Genomic DNA, 22,327 nt, shown 5'->3' on the forward strand with positions numbered 1-22,327 from the left:
GATGATGGGTCACTCTAATAAGTAATAGGCTTGAGTGAAAAATGGGTCCCTAATGTGGTGTCAGGGATGGAGTGACAAAACCAGGATCCACCAATGGAGAGGAAACAGCCCAGCTTGGAAGGAATGATTTGTACCCCAACCAACACTGTGATTCAAACACAATTTGGGTGCCTCCTTTAGTGACATCAAGAAAAAGAAATCTAATATGTAGCCATATTAAACAAACTGAAATCCACAAATCATGTTAATCACAGGGCAATTTCATAATGGCATGGATTAAGTGGTGATGACATTACAAATATAAACAGAAGGAACATCTTTAAAAAGCCCAAAAAAATTGAAATTTGTCTGTGTACTACCAGAGTCATATGGAAGAGAGGGTTCCTGGGTTCTAGATAATTGGTAGTGACAACATAAAGATAAATCATCCTATAGAAAAGATGGTTACTTCATGAGATAATTTTTCTCATTTAACTTTTTTTGAATATTCAGTTTCCTTTTTTGCCATACCCTATGATTACAAAGATTTATTTTTTCCATGTTTTTAAATTATTATTATTTAGAAATAATTTAGATTTTTAATTATTCACCAAGAATTTACTGTTTTCTTTATTTTTGAAAACTTTATGTTTATTTTGAAAAAAATAGACATTTTCAAACTTAGAAAGAATAGTACAACGAACTCAGATGCACCTATTACCCCATTTCAACAATTAATCAACAGTCTGCCACTTAAAAAAAAAGCTATTCTTCCTTTTTTACCTCTTCTCTTCCTATTTTTTTTTTTCCTGGAATATTTTAAAGCAAATCCTGGACATCATATCAACTCACCAGTAAATACATCAATATGTATTCATCTTTTACCAATAAGCACTTTTTAAAACTGGCAATCATGCCATTATGACAGTAATACAACTTAAAATAACTTCTCTATATAATTGAATACTAAGTCTATGTGCAAATTTCCCTGATTATCTCAAAGATGTATTTTACAGTAGGTTTGTTTAAATCAGGATCTAAACAAGGTCTAGACATCAGTTATTCCATCTCTTAAGTATCTTTTATTCTCTAAAAATTTATCCCTCTTTTTTTATGCATTTATTTTTTGGAGAAACTGGATCATTTGGTTTGTAGAATATCTCATTCAGGATTTGGTTTATTGCATCTTCATAGTCTTGTTTAAATTGTTCTATTTCTTTTGTTTTCTTTAAACTGGTAGTTAAACCTACTGACTTGATAAGATTTTTAGGCAAAAATACTTCTAAGTGGTGGTATGTTTTTTTCTACTGCACAACATCATTATATGGTCCAGTTGTACTTTTAATGATACCAAGAGTGGTGAGTGGGTTTTGATGAGAGAAGCCTAATATTTCCATTATGAAGTTCTTTGTCAGCTTTTAACCTGTATTAGCAAATGGGTTAAAAGCAACTCATAATTGTTGCCTAGATTCATTTTACAGGGATTGCAAAATGGTGATTTTCGAATTCTATCATTTCTTCTGCATTTATTCATTGGAATTATCCTATAAAGAGCTTTCCCTCATCAACAATGTGGTTACCCTGAAATACAGTACATACAAGAAAGGCAGAATAAATCCTTTATACTTCCCTTTTCAATACATTTTTGAGTAATTTTAGCAGCCTCCAAAGATGACCAAAGAGGAATTTTAAAAGTTATTACATACTCATGAATTTTTAGATACCTAATGTGTTTTAATTCTTTCTCACACACAAATTATCCCATTTCTGGCCAGTGGGAGCCCCTTAATGGCAGTTCTTGTATCTTTTTGATATGACCCTAAAACTGCCTTTACAAAGTCATGACAGTAAGAGAAGGCTGGCATAGCTGACTCTATCTTGCTTCTAACCTCCAAGCTGTCATTTCTGGGCATAGGTCAAGCTAACTTTGGGAGGATTTTGGTTTATAGTTTAACCTTAAAGCAAGGATGATAACAGCCACTGCCAAAACTAAACCACCTTTGTAAAAATAATGGAAGACCACAAGATTAGGATTATGAGAAGGGCCTGAATTCCGGTAAGATACAGGCATAGTTAAACAATAATCAGCCATTGTTCCAGAGGTCACAAGATTTGTAACTTCTCCAATTATTCCTGTAGATAACATCACTATTGTAGAACCTAAGATTGGCCTTTTGAGATGTTTTTTGACTTTTACATTTATGGCAACAGACTGACTCTACCCAGACCACGACTCATGACTGAAACGGTCCTTGGGCCCCCATCCAGAGGCTGACTCAGCACATAAGGACCATTTTCCAGGCTCCTATGACTGCATCCCCAACTAATCAACATTTCCCATTCCCTAGCCTCCTGCCCACCAAACTATCCTTGAAAAGCTCTAACCTCCGAGCCTTCAGGAGACTGACTTGAATAATTCCAATTCTTCTACATGGCTGGCCTCGTATTAATTAAACTCCTTCTTTACTACAATACTGTGGTCTCAGTGAATGGGTTTTGTCTCTGCAGTGGGCAGGCAGAACCCATTGGATAACTACAACCCCATTTGTTTTGAAAGGCTTTCTTGTTTCTTCTTTGACACAAAACAATGTTCCAGACTTACCTTTTAATTTTTGCCCTAGACTTGGAATCAAGCATTTTTCCAAAGAGCTCTAGTTCCTGTTAGTGGGGAATAGGATTTAGAAACCACAATCTGGATGCTTATTGTGTTAATTACTGCTGAGTTATCATTCCTTTTAGACTTTTTCAAGGGACAGAGCAATGAAATATGCATTTTAAAATTTATTTTAAAAGATAAAATGAGTTTATAGTGATATTTCCAATTCAAATGTTAGATCATAAAATTTTTACTTACCTTCTTTGATTTTATGTGCTTATTTGAGTAATCTTACTGTTACTAGTTATTCTGATGTTCTAGAATCATTTATATTTGAAGCAACAGCCAAGGTTTATCAATGACTGAAAAGTGAAACAGAAACAATAAAGAAAATAAAGGAAAACATCAATGCAAAAAGGAACTATAGTAAATATCTTTAGGGATGTAAAAGAAGATATTGCCTCCATAGAAGTACTGCAGAGAACTCTTAACCTATATTCAGTAGTCTCATTGTCAGTTATTTTTAAGCTATATATGTGTTGTAAGCTAAAGTTGATAAGTAATTATGTTAATATAGAAACTGAGCTTTTCAGCATAGGAACAACAAGATACAAACATAAAATCAATAAGTAAAAACCCTGTAATCATAAAAAACTGGGAAATGTTATTGAAAGACCACCATCTGGACACAAGGGCTCCTTGGGAAAACACCACGAGAATGCAATAAGCCAAAGCTTGAAATTCTACAGAACCTATTATCTGATTTCTTCTACAAATGAATAGCATGAAAAGAAGAGAGGAACTAATGTGTATTTTGTATAAATCTTACTTGGTTTCCAACTCAAGCCAACTTCAAAAAAGACACATTTTGGACAACAAAAGAAAGTGGATCACTGGGTATTACGTGAGATGAAAAAATTACTAGTTTTGTTACATATAATAGTATTACTGTTATTTGTTAAAACTCCTTATCTGCTAGAAATATATTTTGAAGACTTTACAGATGACACGATATTTGGGATGTGTTTTTACATATCTAGAAAAAAACTGGGAAGGGACATAAGTGAAACAAACTTGGTCAGATATCGACAAGACAAGAAAGAATCCAGCTCAAATCCTACGTCCCAGGGTCCAGCAACTAGCAGGGTGTGCCTAAAATTCCCCCAAAGCCGCAGTTGAGGACCTGAACTGGACTGCAGATGTCCCTCCACCCTCCACCCTCCTTCCTAGGGCAGCAATTAGCACTCCAGTCTTCTGGTTGGAGGCTCTTTGTGCAGCAGGCTGCACGTGCAGCCTCATAGTTCACAGAGCCCTTTTGGACATGGAGTGAATAGTTGGTTACATTCTCCACATTTTTATGCAGATGGCATTGCTCATGGTGGATACTAGAGCTGGGGCAGCTGATGAGGAAATCACCAAGGGCAGCTCAGAAAAAAAAAAATAAGCTCCCTAAGGGACACTACAGGAAACCAGCCCTGAAGTGATTTCTTTTGAAATTTGGGGCAGCAGAAAGCTCATATTTCTTTTGGTTAGTTCCTTCACCATGGTTGCCAGCCTCAGTAAAGCTGAGTGTCCCTATCTCTGCCTCTGTCTTCCCCACCAGCTATTGTTTTACCTCACCCACCCAAGGCATGGGAGGCCTCCATTCCATTTAGAGAGCTCCTGGTGCTTCCTGGTGGCCGGTGATGATTCATTTTTATTCCCTTGAATCTTCCCCATGGCCAGATCATTGTTGTCCATATCCTTCCCTCCAGGAAACAACAAAAGGCAATATTTGGTCTTTTGGCTGGAGTCTATGCCGGACCAACACATCCCACAAATGGCTTGAGCTAAGGGTTCCTCCAGCCTCCTGAGATTTCCCAAAGCATTTCGAGATAAACTCTAATAGTAGGATACATTTGCTTTCCGGTTGAAGTGATGGGATATATGATTCATCTGTTCCCTGAGATTTCCAGTTATAGTCATGAAATCTGGCCTCTGCCCCTGATGTAAAACCCTTGTGTTTATAAGAAGTAACCTAAGTAACCTACCACATGTTCAGAGTTGGAAACCTACTTCCTGTCCCCCGAGTTTGTAAACCCAGCAAGATAAATTTTCTCTTTTCAGCCATGCTTGAAAAGTTGGTATAACTGAAATAAGTTTTAAACAAGGCAAATTGGAATAAACTCCAACTCAATGATTTCATCTTCCCAATCCTGCCCCAAATCACGGCCATATCAGTGGGATTTCCAGTTGCAAACAGCACCAAACAGCGCCAAATTCATGTTAGCAAATTTTAAGGATGAGAAGTGACCTCGGCCGTCCAGAATTAGATTTGTAGCAGACGACAAATAAGATGCTTAGAATCACAGACCATCAGAGATGGCCGACTTGAGCCAGCATCGACCCTCTCCTTTCACAGGTGAGAAAACTAAAGTCCAAAGACAGTCTTATTTTAAAGCCTAAATTGCAGGGGGTAGCGAGTGAAACCAGTTTCAAAATGAGGTTTACCACAGAGGAGCCCAAACCCACTCTCTCACTCATGTCACGTTCTGAAGTGTCCTTCTTACTGGTTTCCAACTCTTCACCTCTCTCTTCTTATCGCTTCCCCCTGCCCTCCACACTGCTCCCTGCTGCAGCCACTTTCTCTGCAGCACAGCCCTGATCATGTCTCCCCTGGCTCAAAACTATTCCATGGTTCTTGGCCTTGGCTGTTCCCAGTGACATTCCAGTTGAACTTCATACTTCACTCGCGTGCCCTGCCCAGTCCATATGGAAAAGTAGCTGCTCCCAAGAAAGCTTTGTGCCTATCTCTTTTCCCATGTGATTTTCTCTGCCCAGAAGATTCTTTCGCTTTAACAGGCAAGATCCACCTACCCTTTAGAGTCTCGGTTCAGATACCATTTCCTCCACAAATGCTTCATTCACTCTTCTAAGTGAAAGCCAATTCTCACCTTTTTGTCTCTTTGCACTGTAGATCTCTATTTTGGCAGGTATCACATTTTATTTCATGTAATATTGTAGTTAATTATGAATATTCTGCATCTTCCCACTTGACAATAAATTCCTGTAAGTCAGAAACCAGATCTTACTTACAACCCCAGCACAGTTATTTGTTTAGAGTAAACATCATTTTTTAAAATTAAATTGGGTTGAAATCCACTATCTTTGGAAACCCAACAGCATTTAGGCATATAATTCTAAAGAGCTGATATTTAATGTTTTATGTACTTCTATCCTTGATAATCTCGGGTATGCTGAAGGACATTTTTATCTCCTATAATGTGTCATGGATAAAAATAGGGAGGATTCTTTTTTCATTGCTATTAGGTCATGCTCAGCAAAAGGTTCAACTTATTTTTTTAGAGATGGGGTCTCACTATGTTGCTGAGGCTAGTCTCAAACTCCTGGGCTCAAGCAATCCTCCTGCCTCAGTCTCCCAAAGTGCTGGGATTACAGGTGTGAGCCACTGTGCTCAGCCAACATGTATTTATTTAATACACCTAGAATGCAGGAAACACTGTGTAGGTTGCTGCGGGGGTAGAGAGGTGAATAAAATCTGGGACCCGGACCATAAAATAGTTGTGATGGGGGGCCAGGTGCGATGGCTCATGCCTGTAATCCCAGTACTTTGGGAGGCCGAGGCGGGCAGGTCACGAGGTCAGGAGATTGAGACCAGCTTGGCCAACATGGTGAAACCCCATCTCTACTAAAAATAAAAAAAATTAGCCGGGCGTAGTGGCGTGCGCCTGTAGTCCCAGCTACTTGGGAGGCTGAGGGGGGAGAATTGCTTGAACTCAGGAGATGGAGGTTGCAGTGAGCCGAGATCAGGCCACTGCACTACAGCCCGGGCAACAAAGTGAGACTTCATCTCAAACAAACAAACAAACAAACAAACTAACAAAAATAGTTGTAATGGGTTTACTTTCACAGTTACGAACTCAAGGGCCAACCCAGGCATCAACTCTTAGGCATTTCACAAATAACAACTGCTAATCACCCCTGTCTGCTATTAAAGAAAGTTGTGAAAGACTAACAGCCTTAGGAACTACCTTTAGGAATCAGAAGATCATGGGTCTACTTCGGACGGACTCTACCAAATTTCTATCAGCATGACCTTGGACAAGTTGCTTATTTCTATTCATATTCCTCATCAGCAAAACAGACTCTTCATGAAAGGGCTCTTCATGGGTTCCTTCAAGGACATAGGTGTGTTAAAGCAAAATAAATATAGCCTGAGAAGGACTCCATTATTCTATATTTGAGTCCTTGTGGATGAACTGTAACCTAGCTTAATAAACAAGATTGAAAACCTAGCTTAGGAGTATGCACCTGTAACAATAGCTGAGTCTTGGCCAATCCCAGCAGCCATACTTCAACTACTCACACACTGCTGAGTGTTCAGACTGTGTTCAAATAAGGCAAATGCCAACCTGTAACCAATCCAGCTGTTCTGTACGTCACTTCCGGTTTCTGTACGTCATTTCCCTTTTTTTGTCTATAAGTCTTCTTCCACCACGTGGTTGTGCTGGAGTCTCTGTGAATCTGCTGTGACTCTGGGTCCTGCCCCATTTGCAAATTGTTCATTGCTCAATTAAACTTCTTTAAATTTAATTCAGATGAAGTTTTTCTTTTATCAGGTGTCACCTACCATACAAGTTTGTGGACCAATTCTGCAAACATATGGTATGAATTAAAGCAGTGGTTCTCAAAGTGTAGTTCCCAGACCAGTAGCATCTGTTGGGAACGTGATAGAAATGCACATTCCCAGGCCTCACCTTAACCAACTGAATCAGAAACTCTGGGGCTTTTTGTCTGGGGGAACGTTGGGTTCTGGTGCTTCCTCTTCCAAGTGGAGGGTGGTAGTGATGCTGTGGGCAGCTGAGTTGGGGTAGGCTCTCCCCATCCTACCAGCTTACCCTCCAGACTAGGCTAGAGTCAGCTTGCCTGTCTCCTGTAATACTTCTGCTTGCCAAGGCACCAGGAGCCCACAGCACCTACTCTGAGCTTTCCTCACAGAGGGAAGGCTCTGTCTGAGGTTTAGTGAACAATGATTACGAAAATACTTTGAAAATTGAGAGGGGCCATGCAAATGTAAATGTTAAAGTTGCCAACTCTTTAGGAAAGAGATGTGTGAAACGGGAAAACAGAATACAAGGAAAAGACACTGGTGACAGATTCTATAAACTACTCTTAACTCCTGAAGAATCGCCTTTTTCATTCTATACACAGCTTCCCTCCCTTCATTTTGTCCTGCTTGTCTACAAATGTAACAAATGTGCCAGGTTCGGTGGCTCACGCTTGTAATCCCAGCACTCTGGGAAGCGGAGGCAGGCGGATCACCTGAGGCCAGGAGTTCGAGACCAGCCTGGCCAACATGGTGGAACCCCATCTCTACTAAAAATACCAAAAAAAAAAAAAATTAATTAATTAGCCTTACTCTAGCTACTCAAGAGTGAGGCACGAGAATCCCTTCAACCTGGGAGGCAGAGGTTGGAGTGAGCTGAGACCGCGCCACTGCACTCCAGCCTGGGTGATCAATTTAAGAGTCCGTCTCAAAACAAAAAAGAACCTGAATTGTTTGGCCGGTTACAATTGCTGATGCCTGTAATCCTAACACTTCAGGAGACCGAGCCAGGCGGAACACTTAGGTCCAGGAGTTCGAGACCAACCTGGGCAGCATGGTGAAACCCCATCTCTACAAAAATTGCAAAAATTTACCGGGCGTGGCAGTGCGGCGCCTGTTGTCCCAGCTACTCAGATGCTGAGATGAGAGGATCGCTTGAACTTGGGAGGTTGAGGCTGCAGTGAATCCAGATCGTGCCACTGCACTCCAGCCTGTGTAACAGAGACCGTATCTAAAAAAGAAAAAAAAGAAAAAAAAAAGAATCTGAATTGTAGTTCAGACCCATAACCTACCACACATAAGAATCTCATCCTCTTCACTCCTGCCTAAGAGAGACAGATTTATTCTTTACCAAATGCAAAGTTATCTGGCCTCTTTAATTTCTTCACTCCCCCCTCTGGCAAACTGCCTAGGTGAAGCCATTTTCCAGATCAAGCAGTGTCATGGGGCAGCAAATGACCTTAAGTCATTAAAACAGAGTTTTAGTGACTCTGCTGCTGTTTACTACACAACCTTGGGCAAATCCCATCTTGACTTCAGAGTATTTGAGTGGAATGTATGCGTAGTATTTGTAAACTAAAAACATTTGCAACATAAGTGATAGATCATATTGCTGTTAGCAAAGCGCGGGCTGCCTAGTAAAACTATCCTGATCAAGATCTTTGGTTTTCAAAAGAAGAGCGTTTGTAGACAAAGGAGGACGTCATGTTTATTTGTAGTAATTAAATGACAGGGGAACAAATCAAGACACCTACTTTCCTGAATGTTTATTCAAAACATGGTAGAATTAGTGGTTAGTGGCTATCAGAACCTCATATCTGCTCCTGTTCTCGGTTGGCTGTAATACAGTGTTTCTTTTTTTTTCTTTTTTGTTTTTGTTTTTGTTTTTTTTGGAGACAGAGTCTCACTCTATCACCCAGGCTGGAGTACAGTGGCTCGATCTCGGGTCACTGCAACCTCTGCTGCCCAGGTTCAAGCAATTCTCCTGCCTCAGCCTCCCAAGTAGCTGGGATTACAGATGCCTGCCACCACGCCCGGCTAATTTTTGTATTTTTTAGTAGAGACGGGGTTTCACCATGTTGGCCAAGCTGGTCTTGAACTCCTGACCTTGTAATCCACCCGCCTCGGCCTCCCAAAGTGTGGGGATTACAGGCGTGAGTCACCACGCCAGGCCCTACAGTGTTTCGATTGACATAAGAAAATCCAGCCTCACACAGATAAGTAGTTGCAAAAAGAAGGGGTATTTCAACAGCTTTTCAGACATTTTTGTGGCCAATTAAAAAAAAAAACCAAACTACCGAAATGTTAGTTTTTGAAAGATTAGTAGCAATATGGAATCTGAAACCATATCAATGAACTTTTTGTACTCTGTTATATTAAAATCCATGTATTGTCTTACACTTTGAATAGATCTTTTAATTTACTATGTGTAGGGCAAAATAGTTATTCAGTGAGTTATGCAAATCATCACCATTTTGACACATTTCATTATACAATATAAAAAAATATCAAATTTATTAATATCACTATCATATTGATCAGAAAAGTCTCAGATATGGAGAACTTGTGAAGCTCACTGTGGTAGATACAAGTTTTCTAGATTTCCAAGTTTTGCTTGAAAGCTCAAATTTTGTCATTGACACACATACTGTAGTTACTTGTTTTCCTTAAAGGGATAAGCGCACTTTATTTTTGAGAAGACATCAGCCAAATATTGAAGTCTGACAAACCATAATTTCTCTGTCAGTCACGTTTTTAGTTTGTTTTTTTTTTTAAAGTAAAAATGATGTTGCCCAAAAAGGGGGGAATCTTGTATATGTTGCAGAAGTGTTTTTCCTCAGAATAACTATCCTACTTCAGTATGCAGCAAAACTGTTCTATGTGTACTCCCATTCTGTCACATTGAATAGTAAAAGGAAATAAATCCAAACAAGGGTCAAGATTTGATAAAATCAATAACTTTTACCACTTGATCAAGGCCATTCCTAGGTGAAACTGGCTGTTTTTTTTTTGAACTGTGAGTGTGTGATAGTGAAGAATACAATGACTGTTAGAAGAGTTTTGTGCCAGTACCTTGATTTGTGCTAAGCTACCGGCAGATTTAACCATCACTTTTGCACCATTGGTGCAGGTATCAACCCAGGGAAAAAAGACAATATCTTGTTATTATTCTGAAAATAGTTTGACTTCCAGGACCTCCTGAAAGGGTCTCAGTGATCCCCAGGAATCTGAGGACATTTTGAGGACCTGCCCGGAAGATCAAACTGTAATTTCCTCTAAAACCTCCTCTGAGAGAATTAGCCTGAACGAGATCACAGAGAGAGAATTGGAAAAGCGCCAGGGAGACCAATGACTCCCGTCGACAAGGCACCTTCTAGGGAAAACTTTTATCCTCTTCTGCCCCCCAGTGGTCGACCACCAAGACCATGGCAGGCCCTACCTATGTTAGGCTGGGAGGAAAATTTTTTTTTGTTGTTGAGGTGGCAGTAGCGTTCTTTTACAGACACACTTCTTCATTCACTTCTAGATCTAAAGTGTATTTGATCCTTTAGCAACTAAAACCCGGGAGAATAAATTGTCATCATGAGAAAGGCTGAGAACAGGGACTCTGCTTAACTCTGGGGTGTACCCCTGCTACACTTGTGTCTCAGTGGCCCCAGGGCTTGGCTGTCTGTAGCGGTGAAAACTTTTACTACCTTTCCATTAAGGAACAAATGATAATCACAGAGCTTTCCTGTTACTTTTCTATCCTCAAAGCAAGCTTTCTTTTAAAAGGGTTCTAATTCATCTACGATAATAAAGGGAGGCCGACCTGGGGTTACGAGGCTCTCCTCTGCACCTCGTTCTGTTTTCATTGAAATATCATAGAGAAAGATGAAATCCACACACAGATGTTCTAGCAATGGCCCCTTTCACACTTCCTCCCTCATCCCTCTACACTGCAAACCCTTGTCGGTCTGTATGCCCCAAACTGTAAGTGCTGTGAGGGCAGGAACTTTGTGGCTTCCCTCTTGTATTCTGAAGTGGCAGACCTGGATATTTGAGAGAAAGCTGAAAGCCAAGGTTACCAGAGGGGTCCATCTATCACCCACGGTGAGGAAGTGGAGGCCTGAGGGGGCAGGAAGACAGGGCCTGGCGCGGGAGGCCAAGGAGGCAGAGGCAGAGGACAGCCCTTGATGTTTACTCTCTCCAGTTCCCTCTCCTTCCCCTCTTGCCAAGCTACCCCACGGTGAGATAAAAAGCATGCCCATGAGGCAGAGGTGAGCAGTCTTCACGTCAGCTCAGAGAAGATTAGGGGAGAGAAAAGGGAAGGAATGCCATGGGAGCTGGGATTGGGGGAGGGGGAAGGAAGTCGCTTGCCTGGTCGTCTCCAGGAGGCCATTCCTGCAAGGTTATTCGTGCATAAGAAACATGGTGCAACGTTTACCCATGTAACAAACCTGCACATGCTGCACATGTACCCCAGAACTTAAAAAAATAAACTAAAATAAAATAACCATTTTAAAAAAGAAATATGGTGCAAAGATGAATGTATGTTGGGGACTGCGTGTAACCAATAACGTAGAAGGGACAGAAACTCAGAATGCTTTGTGAGGCTGAGCTGAGGGAGGAGGGGTTCGATGATGACCAAGAAATGGAAAACAGTGGCAACTGGGGTCCTTTGTCATAAGTCTGTAATCTCTCTTACCAAATGGGAATTCTTCATTCACATTTATGCTAATGTCAAAGACAAGAACAAGCTTTGGGGCAATCCATCTCCTCATTGTGCTCTTCAAGGCCCATATCCGTCCTGTCCCTATGTATTCCCCCACTTCACCATCTGGCTCCAGCCCACCTTGAAATGTTCTAGCAAACAACCTGCAGCTTTCTAAATGAGTCACATCATCACTAGTCCCCAAAATGGTCATCCACTGACATCAAGACCTCTAACGACATGTGCCCCCGTACTTCCTAGCCCATTCCCATCCAACCATCAGATCCCATCTTCAGTGTCTCTGGCTGCCTGAGACAGGGCCACCACACCCCATACTTTACCCTCAGCCCTCTACATTGCAAACTCTTGTCGGTCTGTATCCCCCAAACTGTAAGTGCTGTGAGGGCAGGAACTTTGTGGCTTCCCTCTTGTATTCTGAGCACCTAGCCCAGTATCTGCACATCCAGATCAACACAGAAACCTTACAGTGTTCTAGGATCCAGCATTGACTGTGAACTCTTAGATCACTTGCATATACATTCTTCTCTAAGAAATTCTTATGCTTCAAGTCATAGCTCAGTGCTGCCCCCTCCTTGAAGCCTTCCTTCTCTGGTCTACCCATCCCCACTAATACTTGGTCCTTCCTCTGTGGCCATAGCCCATCTTTTGAACTGACGGTATCATATATCTAACTCTGGCTTGCAAAATATTTGTTTCATTGTATGTGCATCTTCAGCACTGAAGTTAAAGCAATTTGAAGGCAAATGCCACTTTCAGGCCTAATCTTTCTTTGTTTACGTTGCATTGAAGTCACTATAAAATATGCATTTATTTTACAGGGATTTGGGGTAGGCAGGTTAGACATGTGTGGTATAATATAAGGCATCAATTCTCACTTTGAAAACCAGCACAAGACAAGGATGCCCTCTCTCACCACTCCTATTCAATATAGTATTGGAAGTACTGGTCAGGGCAGTCAGGCAAGAGAAAGAAAGCCATTCAAATAGGAAGAAAGGAAGTCAAACTATCCCTGTTTGTAGATGACATGATCCTATATCTAGGAAATCCCAGTCTTAGCCCAAAGCTCCTTAAGCTGATAAACAACTTCAGCAAAGTCTCAGGATACAAAATCAGTGTGCAAAAATCACTAACATTCCTATACACCAACAAGAGCCAAATCAGGAATGCAATCCCATTCACAATTGCCACAAAGACTATAAAATACCGAGGTATACAGCTAACCAGGGAGGTGAAAGATTTCTACAAGATCTACAAAACACTGCTCAAAGAAATCAGAGGTGACACAAAAAAAATGGAAAAACATTTCATGCTTATGGATAGGAAGAATCAATATCATTAAAATGACCATACTGCCTATGCAATTTATAGATTTAATGCTATTCCTATTAAACTACCATTGACATTCTGCACAGAATTAGAAAAAACTATTTAAAAATTTATATGGAACCAAAAACGAGTCTGAATAGCCAAGGCATTCCAAAGCAAAAAGAACAAAGCTGGAGGCATCATGTTACCTGACTTCAAACTATATTACAAGGCTACAGTAACCAAAACAGCAAGGTACTGGTACAAAAACAGACAAATACACCATGGAACAGAATAGAGAACCCAGAAATAAGCTTGCACATCTACAACTATCTGATCTTCCACAGACCTGACAAAAAGAACCAACGGGGAAAGGATTTCCTATTTAATAAATGATTCCGGGACAACTGCCTAGCCATATGCAGAAAATTGAAACTGGACCCCTTCCTTACCCCATATACAAAAATTAATTCAAGATGGATTCAAGACTTAAATGTAAAACCAAAAACTATAAAAACCCTGGAAGAAACCTAGGTAATACCATTCTGGACATAGGAACAGGCAAAGATTTCATGATGAAGACACCAAAAGCAATTGCAACAAGAGCAAAAATTGACAAATGGAATCTAATTAAACTAAAAGGCTTCTGCACAGCAAAGGAAGCCATTGACACAGTAAACAGACAACCTACAGAATGGGAGAAAATTTTTGCAAACTATGCATATGACAAAGGTCTAATATCCATCATCTATTAAATGAATTTACAGCTTAAATGAATTGACACACACACACAAAAACCAAACAACTCCATTAAAAATGGGCAAAGGACATGAACAGATACTTTTCAAAAGAAGACATACATGCTGCCAAAAAGTATATTTTAAAAAGCTCAACATCACTGATCATTAGAGAAATGCAAGTCAAAACGGTCTTATACCAGTCAGAATAGCTATTAATGAAAAGTCAAAAAATAACAGATGCTGGCGAGGTTGCAGAGAAAAAGGAATGCTTATACACTGTTGGTGGGAGTGTAAATTGTTCAATCATTGTGGAAGACAGTGTGGCAATTCCTCAAGGACCTAAAAACAGAAATACTATTCGACCCAGCAATTCCATTACTGGGTTTATACTCAAAGAAATATAAATTGTTCTATTATAAAGACACATGCATATATATGTTTATTGCACCATTATTCACAAAAGTAAAGACATAGAATCCACCCAAATGCCCATCAGTGATAGACTGGATAAAGAAAATGTGGTACATATGCACCATGGAATACTATACAGCCCTAAAAAAGAATGAGATAATATCATTTACAGTAACATGGATGGAGCTGGAGGCCACTATTTTTAGCAGACTAACTCAGGAACAGAATACATGTTCTTACTTTATAAATGGGAGCTAAATGATGAGAACACATGGACACATACAGGGAAACAATATACACTGGAGCCTATCAGAGGGTGAAGGTGGGAGGACAGAGAGGATCGGGAAAAATAACTAATGGGTGAGGCTTAGTACCTGGGTGATGAAATAATCTGTACAACAAACCCCCGTGACACAAGTCTACCTCTATAACAAATCTGCACATGTACCGCAAACTTAAAATAAAAGTTAAATTTTTAAAAAGATACAAAATGAAGGGGGGCAGTTCCGAGATGGCTGAATAGGAACAGCTCCAGTCTACAGCTCCTAGTGTGAGCAATGCAGAAGATGGGTGATTTCTGCATTTCCAACTGAGGTACCAGGTTCATCTCACTGGGGCTTGTCAGACAGTGGGTGCAGCACACCAAGTGTGAACTGAAGCACGGTGAGGCATTGCCTCACCTGGGAAGCACAAAGGCTCAGGGAATTCCTTTTCATAGCCAAGCAAAGCTGTGACAGATGTCATCTGGAAAATCGGGTCACTCCCACCCTAATGCTGTGTTTTCCAATGGTCTTAGCAAAGAGCACACCAGGAGATTATATCCAATGCCTGGCTTGGCAAATCCCATGCCCACGGAGCCTTGCTCATAGCTAGCACAGCAGTCTGAGATCAAACTGCAAGGTGGCAGCAAGGCTGGGGGAGGGGCGCCCACCATTGCCAAGGCTTGAGTAGGTAAACAAAGCGGCCGGAAAGCTCGAACTGGGTGGAGCCTACAGCAGCTCAAGGAGGCCTGTCTGACTCTGTAGACTCCACCTCTGGGGGCAGGGCATAGCCAAACAAAAGGCAGAAGAAACTTCTGCAGACTTAAATGTCCCTGTCTGACAGCTTTGAAGACAGTAGTGGTTCTCCCAGGATGGAGTTTGAGATCTGAGAACGGACAGACTGCCTCCTCAAGTGGGTCCCTGACCCCCGAGTAGCCTAACTGGGAGGCACCCCCCAGTAGGGACAGACTGACATCTCACATGGCCAGGTACCCCACTGAGATGAAACTTCCAGAAGAACGAACAGGCAGCAACATTTGCTGTTCAGCAATATTCGCTGTTCTGCAGCCTCCGCTGCTGATACCCAGGAAAACAGGGTTTGGAATGGACCTCCGGCACACTCCAACAGACCTGCAGCTGAGGGTCCTGACTGTTAGAAGGAAAACTAACAAACAGAAAGGTCATCCACACCAAAACTCCATCTGTACGTGACCATCATCAAAGACCAAAGGTAGGTAAAACCACAAAGATGGGAAAAAACAGAGCAGAAAAGCTGAAAATTCTAAAAATCAGAGCACCTTTCCTCCTCCAAAGGAATGCAGCTCCTCACCAGCAATGGAACAAAGCTGGACGGAGAATGACTTTGATGAGTTGAGAGAAGAAGGCTTCAGACGACCAAACTTCTCCGAGCTGAAGGAGAAAGTTTGAACCCATCGCAAAGAAGATAAAAACCTTGAAAAAAGATTAGACGAATGGCTAACTAGAATAACCACTGTAGAGAAGTCCTTAAATGACCTGATGGAGCTGAAAACCATGGCGTGAGAACTACGTGACGAATGCACAAGCTTCACTAGCTGATTCCATCAACTGGAAGAAAGGGTATCAGCGATGGAAGATCGAATGAATTAAATGAAGCAAGAAGAGAAGTTTACAGAAAAAAGAATAAAAGGAAACGAACAAAGCTTCTAAGAAATATGGGACTATGTGAAAAGACCAAACCTATGTCTGATTGGTGTACCTGAAAGTGACAGGGAGAATGGAACCAAGTTGGAAAACCCTCTGCAGGATATTATCCAGGAGAACTTCCCCAATCTAGAAAGGCAGGCCAACATTCAAATTCAGGAAATACAGAGAACACCAAAAAGACACTCCTCAAGAAGAGCAACTCCAAGACACATAATTGTCAGATTCACCAAAGTTGAAATGAAGGAAAAAATGTTAAGGGCAGCCAGACAGAAAGGTCGGGTTACCCACAAAGGGAAGCCCATCAGACTAAAAGCTGATACCTCGGCAGAAACTCTACAAGCCAGAAGAGAGTGGGGGCCAATATTCAACATTCTTAAGGAAAAGAATTTTCAACCCAGAATTTCATATCCAGCCAAACTAAGCTTCATAAGTGAAGAAGAAATAAAATCCTTTACACACAAGCAAATGCTGAGAGATTTTGTCACCACCAGGCCCGCCCTACAAGAGCTCCTGAAGAAAGCAATAAACATGGAAAGGAACAACTGGTACCAGCCATTGCAAAAACAAATTGTAAAGACCATTGATGCTAGGAAGAAACTGGATCAACTAATGAGCAAAATAACCAGCTAACATCATAATGACAGGATCGAATTCACACATAACAATATTAACCTTAAATGTAAATGGGCTAAATGCTCCAATTAAAGACACAGACTGGCAATTTGGATAGTCAAGACCCATCAGTGTGCTGTATTCAGGAAACTCATCTCACGTGCAGAAACACATAGGTTCAAAATAAAGGGATGGAGGAAGATCTACCAATAAAATGGAAAACAAAAAAAAAAGCAGGGGTTGCAATCCTAATCTCTGACAAAACAGACTTTAAACCAACAAAGATCAAAAGAGACAAAGAAGGCCATTACATAATGGTAAAGGGATCAATTCAACAAGAGGAGCTAACTATCCTTAATATATATGCACCCAATACAGGAGCACCCAGATTCATAAAGCAAGTCCCTAGAGACCTGCAAAGAGACTTAGACTCCCACTCAATAATGGGAGACTTTAACACCCCGCTGTCAACATTAGACAGATCAATGAGATAGAAAGTTAACAAGGATATCCAGGAATTGAACTCAGCTCTGCACCAAGTGGAACTAATAGACATCTACAGAACTCTCCACCCCAAATCAACAGAATATACATTCTTCTCAGCACCACATCGCACTTATTCCAAAATTGACCACATAGTTGGAAGTAAAGCTCTCCTCAGAAAATGTAAAAGAAGAGAAATTATAACAAACTGTCTCTCAGACAACAATGCAATCAAACTAGAATTCAGGATTAAGAAACTCATGAAAACTGTTCAACTACAAGGAAACTGAACAACCTGCTCCTGAATGACTACTGGGGAAATAACGAAATGAAGGCAGAAGTAAAGATGTTCTTTGAAACCAACGAGAACAAAGACACAACATACCTGAATCTCTGAGACACATTCAAAGCAGTGTGTAGAGGGAAATTTATAGCACTAAATGCCCACAAGAGAAAGCAGGAAAGATCTAAAATTGACACCCTAACATCGCAATTAAAAGAGCTAGAGAAGCAAGAGCAAATTCAAAAGCTGGCAGAAGGCAAGAAATAACTAAGATCAGAGCAGAACTGAAGGAGATAGAGACACAAAAAGCCCTTCAAAAAATCAATGAATCCAGGAGCTGGTTTTTTGAAAAGATCAACAAAATTGATAGACCACTAGCAAGACTAATAAAGAATAAAAGAGAGAAGAATCAAATAGATGCCATAAAAAATGAAAAAGGGGATATCACCACCGATCCCACAGAAATACAAACTACCATCAGAGAATACTGTAAACACCTCTACACAAATAAACTAGAAAATCTAGAAGAAATGGATAAATTCCTGGACACATACACCCTCCCAAGACTAAACCAGGAAGAAGTTGAATCTCTGAATAGACCAATAACAGGCTCTGAAATTGAGGCAATAATTAACAACTTACCAGCCAAAAAAAGTCCAGGTCCAGACAGACTCACAGCCGAATTCTTCCAGAGGTACAAGGAGGAGGTGGTACCATTCCTTCTGAAACTATTCCAATCAATAGAAAAAGAGGGAATCCTCCCTAACACATTTTATGAGGCCAGCATCATCCTGATACCATAGCCTGGCAGAGACACACTAAAAAAGAGAATTTTAGACCAATATCCTTGATGAACATCGATGCAAAAATCCTCAGTAAAATACTGGCAAACCAAATCCAGCAACACATCAAAAAGCTTATCCACCATGATCAAATGGGCTTCATCCCTGGGATGCAAGGCTGGTTCAACATATGCAAATCAATAAACATAATCTAGCATATAAACAGAACCAAAGACTAAAACCACATGATTATCTCAATAGATGCAGAAAAGGCCTTTGACAAAATCCAACAGCCCTTCATGCTAAAAACTCTCAATAAATTAGGTATTGATGGGACGTATCTTAAAATAATAAGAGCTATTTATGACAAACCCACAGCCAATATCATACTCAATAGGCAAAAACTGGAGGCATTCCCTTTGAAAACTGACACAAGACAGTGATACCTTCTCTCACCACTCCTATTCAATATAATGTTGGAAGTTCTGGCCAGCGCAATCAGGCAGGAGAAAGAAATAAAGGGTTTGTGCAGTGCTTCAGGGGAGAAGAGAGGAGGGGGAGGTGCAGAGAGCTCTATGCCATCCTGTTTACAGCGAGGCAAGATGAATCCTTATCTCTGTGCATTTTGTTTTACTTTTCTATGTATATAGTGTACCTAAAGGACAGATGAGTCCTAATTGACAACATCTCGTCTTTCTGGATGTTAAAGAGGTTGCCAGTGTATGACAAAAGTAGAGTTAGTAAACTAATATATTTTGTACATTTGGTTTTACAAGTCCTAGGAAAGATTGTCTTTTGAAAATTTGATGTCTTCTGGGTTGACGGAGATGGGAAGGGTTCTAGGCCAGAATGTTCAAATTTGGAAGACTCTTTCAAATTATAACTGTTGTTACATGTTTGCAGTTTATTCAAGACTGCTGTGTACATAGTGGACAAATTAACTCCTTACTTGAAACATCTAGTCTCTCTAGATGTTTAGAAGTGCCCGATGTATGTTAAATGTAGAGATAGTAATACCTCTTTGTAAATATAAATACCACTTTGTAAATATCTTTTTGCTAAAATTCATAGGAAATACTTTTGGAAATTGAATTGTGAAGCCACCTTTGTGAGCAGTGTAGTAATGTCTATATGTGTTCAGTGGTTTAGAGGAGGTGGGAGGGAAGAAATTGCAAAAGATAATATACTAGTGTGTACATACTTTGACATTTTCAGATGCCATTTTTCTATATGTTTTGTGCATTTTGTTTTGCTCTGTATGTAGTGTGTATAATGGACAGATAGTCCTAATTTTTCAACCTCTAGTCTCTAGATGTTAAAGAGGTTGCCAGTGTATGATAAAGTAGTAAAAATATCATATTTTGTATGCTTTGTGTTGAAATTCATAGGAAAACTTGTCTCCTGTAAATGATTTTTGCATGGGAATTTGTTCAACCATCTCTAAGCATTACACGTGCCTGTACTTGTCCACCGGATTGAAGGCAGAGAAGGAAGGAAGAGAGGAGGGAATGATTCAAGGCCAAAATGCCACATTTAGAAGATACCTCAGATGATAACCATTGTTATGTGTGTGCAATTTTATTTAACAGTGCTGTGTACATAGTGGACAAGTTATATGAAATATCTAGTCTTTCTAGAAATTTGGAAGTGCTTGATGTATTTAAAAGTGGAAGTAGAATAACAGTTTGTAAATAACTTTTAAAAACTGATGGGAAATGCTGTTTGGAAGTGGAATTGTTGAACCACCTGGGAGGTGGGAGGGAAGAAATTACAAAAGGTGTTTTGCCATTGTTTATTAGAAAATTTCATCTTAATCCATTGCCTATATGTTTGTTACATGCATTTCATTTAACTTTGCTATACTGTATATATTGTGTATATAATGGACAAATGAGTCCTGATTTTATGATATCTAGTCTCTAGATATTAAAGAGGTTGCCAATGTATAACAGAAGTAGAGTTAGTAAACTAACACATTTTGTACACTTCGTTAAAATTTGTAGAAAGGCTGTCGTCTGAAAAGGACTTTTGGAAGTGAAATGATAACATCAGCTCTAAGTGACATGTGCCTATATCCACCAGGTTGGTGGTGGAGAGGAGTTGGAAGGAATGAAGGGTTCTAGACCAGAATGTTCCTATTTAGAAGACACTTTCAGATATAACCATTGTTACATGTGTGTAGTTTATTCAACACTACTGTGTACATAGCAGACAAACTTAAGTCCTTATTTGAAACATCTAGTCTTTCTAGATGTTTAGAAGTGCACAAAGTATGTTAAAGTAGAGGTAGTAAATAACACATTTTGTAGCTATCCTTCTGATATGAAATATTGCCTTGGAAATTGATCAATTCTCTGAGCAGTACACATTTTCATATTTGTGCTGGTTCAAGGGAAAGGAGGAGCACAAAGTGCAAAGGGCTTTCTACCAGTGTCCAGTGTGTTTATGAGGAGGCACATTGACCATTGTCCCTTATGTCTGCATTTTCATTTACTGTGCTGTGTATATAGTGTATATAAGCAGACACAGGAGTCCTAATTTACATCTAGTTGATTAAGAGGTTGCCAGTGTATGACAAAAGTAGAATTAGTAAACTAATATATTGAGTACACTTTGTGTTAAAATTCGTAGGGAAGACTTCTTAAAAACAGAAGTGAAATTGTTAAAATCCCCCCTAAGCATTACAGATGGCTTATAGCTGTCCATGGGGTTGGTAGAGGTGGGAAAGGGAAGGGTTCTAAGCCAGAATATTCCTATTTAGAAGACACTCAAATTACAGTCTGTGTTACGTATGTATACCATTTATTCAATGCTACTGTGTATATAATGGAAAACTTAAGTCCAGTTTGAAACATCTAGTCTTTCTAGGTGTTTAAAAGTGCACAACGGCCTGTCGCAGTGGCTCATGTCTATAATCCCAGCACTTGGGAGGCCAAGGCAGGCAGATCACGAGGTCAAGAGATCGAGACCATCTTGGCCAACATGGTGACACCCCGTCTCTACTAAAAATACAAAAATTAGCTGGTCATGGTGGTGCCCACCTGTAGTCCCAGCTACTCAGGAGGCTGAGGCAGGAGAATCGCTTGAACTTGGGAGGCAGAGGTTGCAGTGAGCCGAGATCGCACCACTGCACTCCAGCCTGGAGACAGAGCGAGACTCCATTCAAAAAAAAAAAGTTCACAACATAGGTTAAAAGTAGAGGGCTTAAGCAACACCCCTCTAAGCATTTGTTTTCAGTACTTCCTAGGAGTGGTTGCATTTGGGAATGGAATTGTTAAAACTTGATGCTTAGGAGCGAATGAAGACTATTCATTGAGTGGTTGGGGCAGCGGGGGGAGGGGGAGGGGGGCTGAGGAGGTATGCAGGGAGAAGGGTTCTGTGCTCCTGGGATTAGTTCAGATGGTCTAACCATTGTTCTATATGTGCATTTTAGTTAATATTGTGTATTAAAGGATAAGTCTTAATGCTCAAAGTATGTTAAAAATAGATGTAGCAAATGAGTCCGTTTGTGAATGTCCTTTTGTTAGTTTTTAGGAAGGCCTGTCTTCTGGTAGCGACCTTTGTTAGTACACCTCTTGGAGCTAGATGTCCTGTACCTAGTCACTGGGAGGGTGGAAGAGGGAGAAGAGGAAGGGTGAAGGGAAGGGCTCTTCGCTAGTATCTCCATATCTAGACGATGTTTTTAGATGATAACCACAGGTCTATATGAGCATTTTTAGTAAAGTGCCTGTGTTCATTGTGGACAAAGTTATTATTTTGCAACATCTAAGCTTTATGAATGGGGTGAAAACTTATGATAAAAACCAGAGCTAGTGAATTAGCCTATTTGTAAATACGTTTGTTATAATTGATAGAAAAGATGCATCTTGG

At 40.3% G+C, this 22,327-nt stretch overlaps 1 long non-coding RNA gene across 1 annotated transcript; it reads left to right on the forward strand.

Annotated features, from left to right (window-relative positions):
• The first annotated feature begins 370 nt into the window (after positions 1 to 370).
• On the forward strand, positions 371 to 21,940 carry LOC115835893. Its single transcript, XR_004030855.1, has 3 exons — positions 371 to 380; positions 11,441 to 11,447; positions 21,812 to 21,940. It is a non-coding gene; the product is annotated as an uncharacterized LOC115835893 (long non-coding RNA).
• Positions 21,941 to 22,327: the final 387 nt, after the last annotated feature.

This window comes from Nomascus leucogenys, chromosome 1a (assembly GCF_006542625.1).
Source record: "Nomascus leucogenys isolate Asia chromosome 1a, Asia_NLE_v1, whole genome shotgun sequence".
Classification (NCBI taxonomy): domain Eukaryota; kingdom Metazoa; phylum Chordata; class Mammalia; order Primates; family Hylobatidae; genus Nomascus; species Nomascus leucogenys.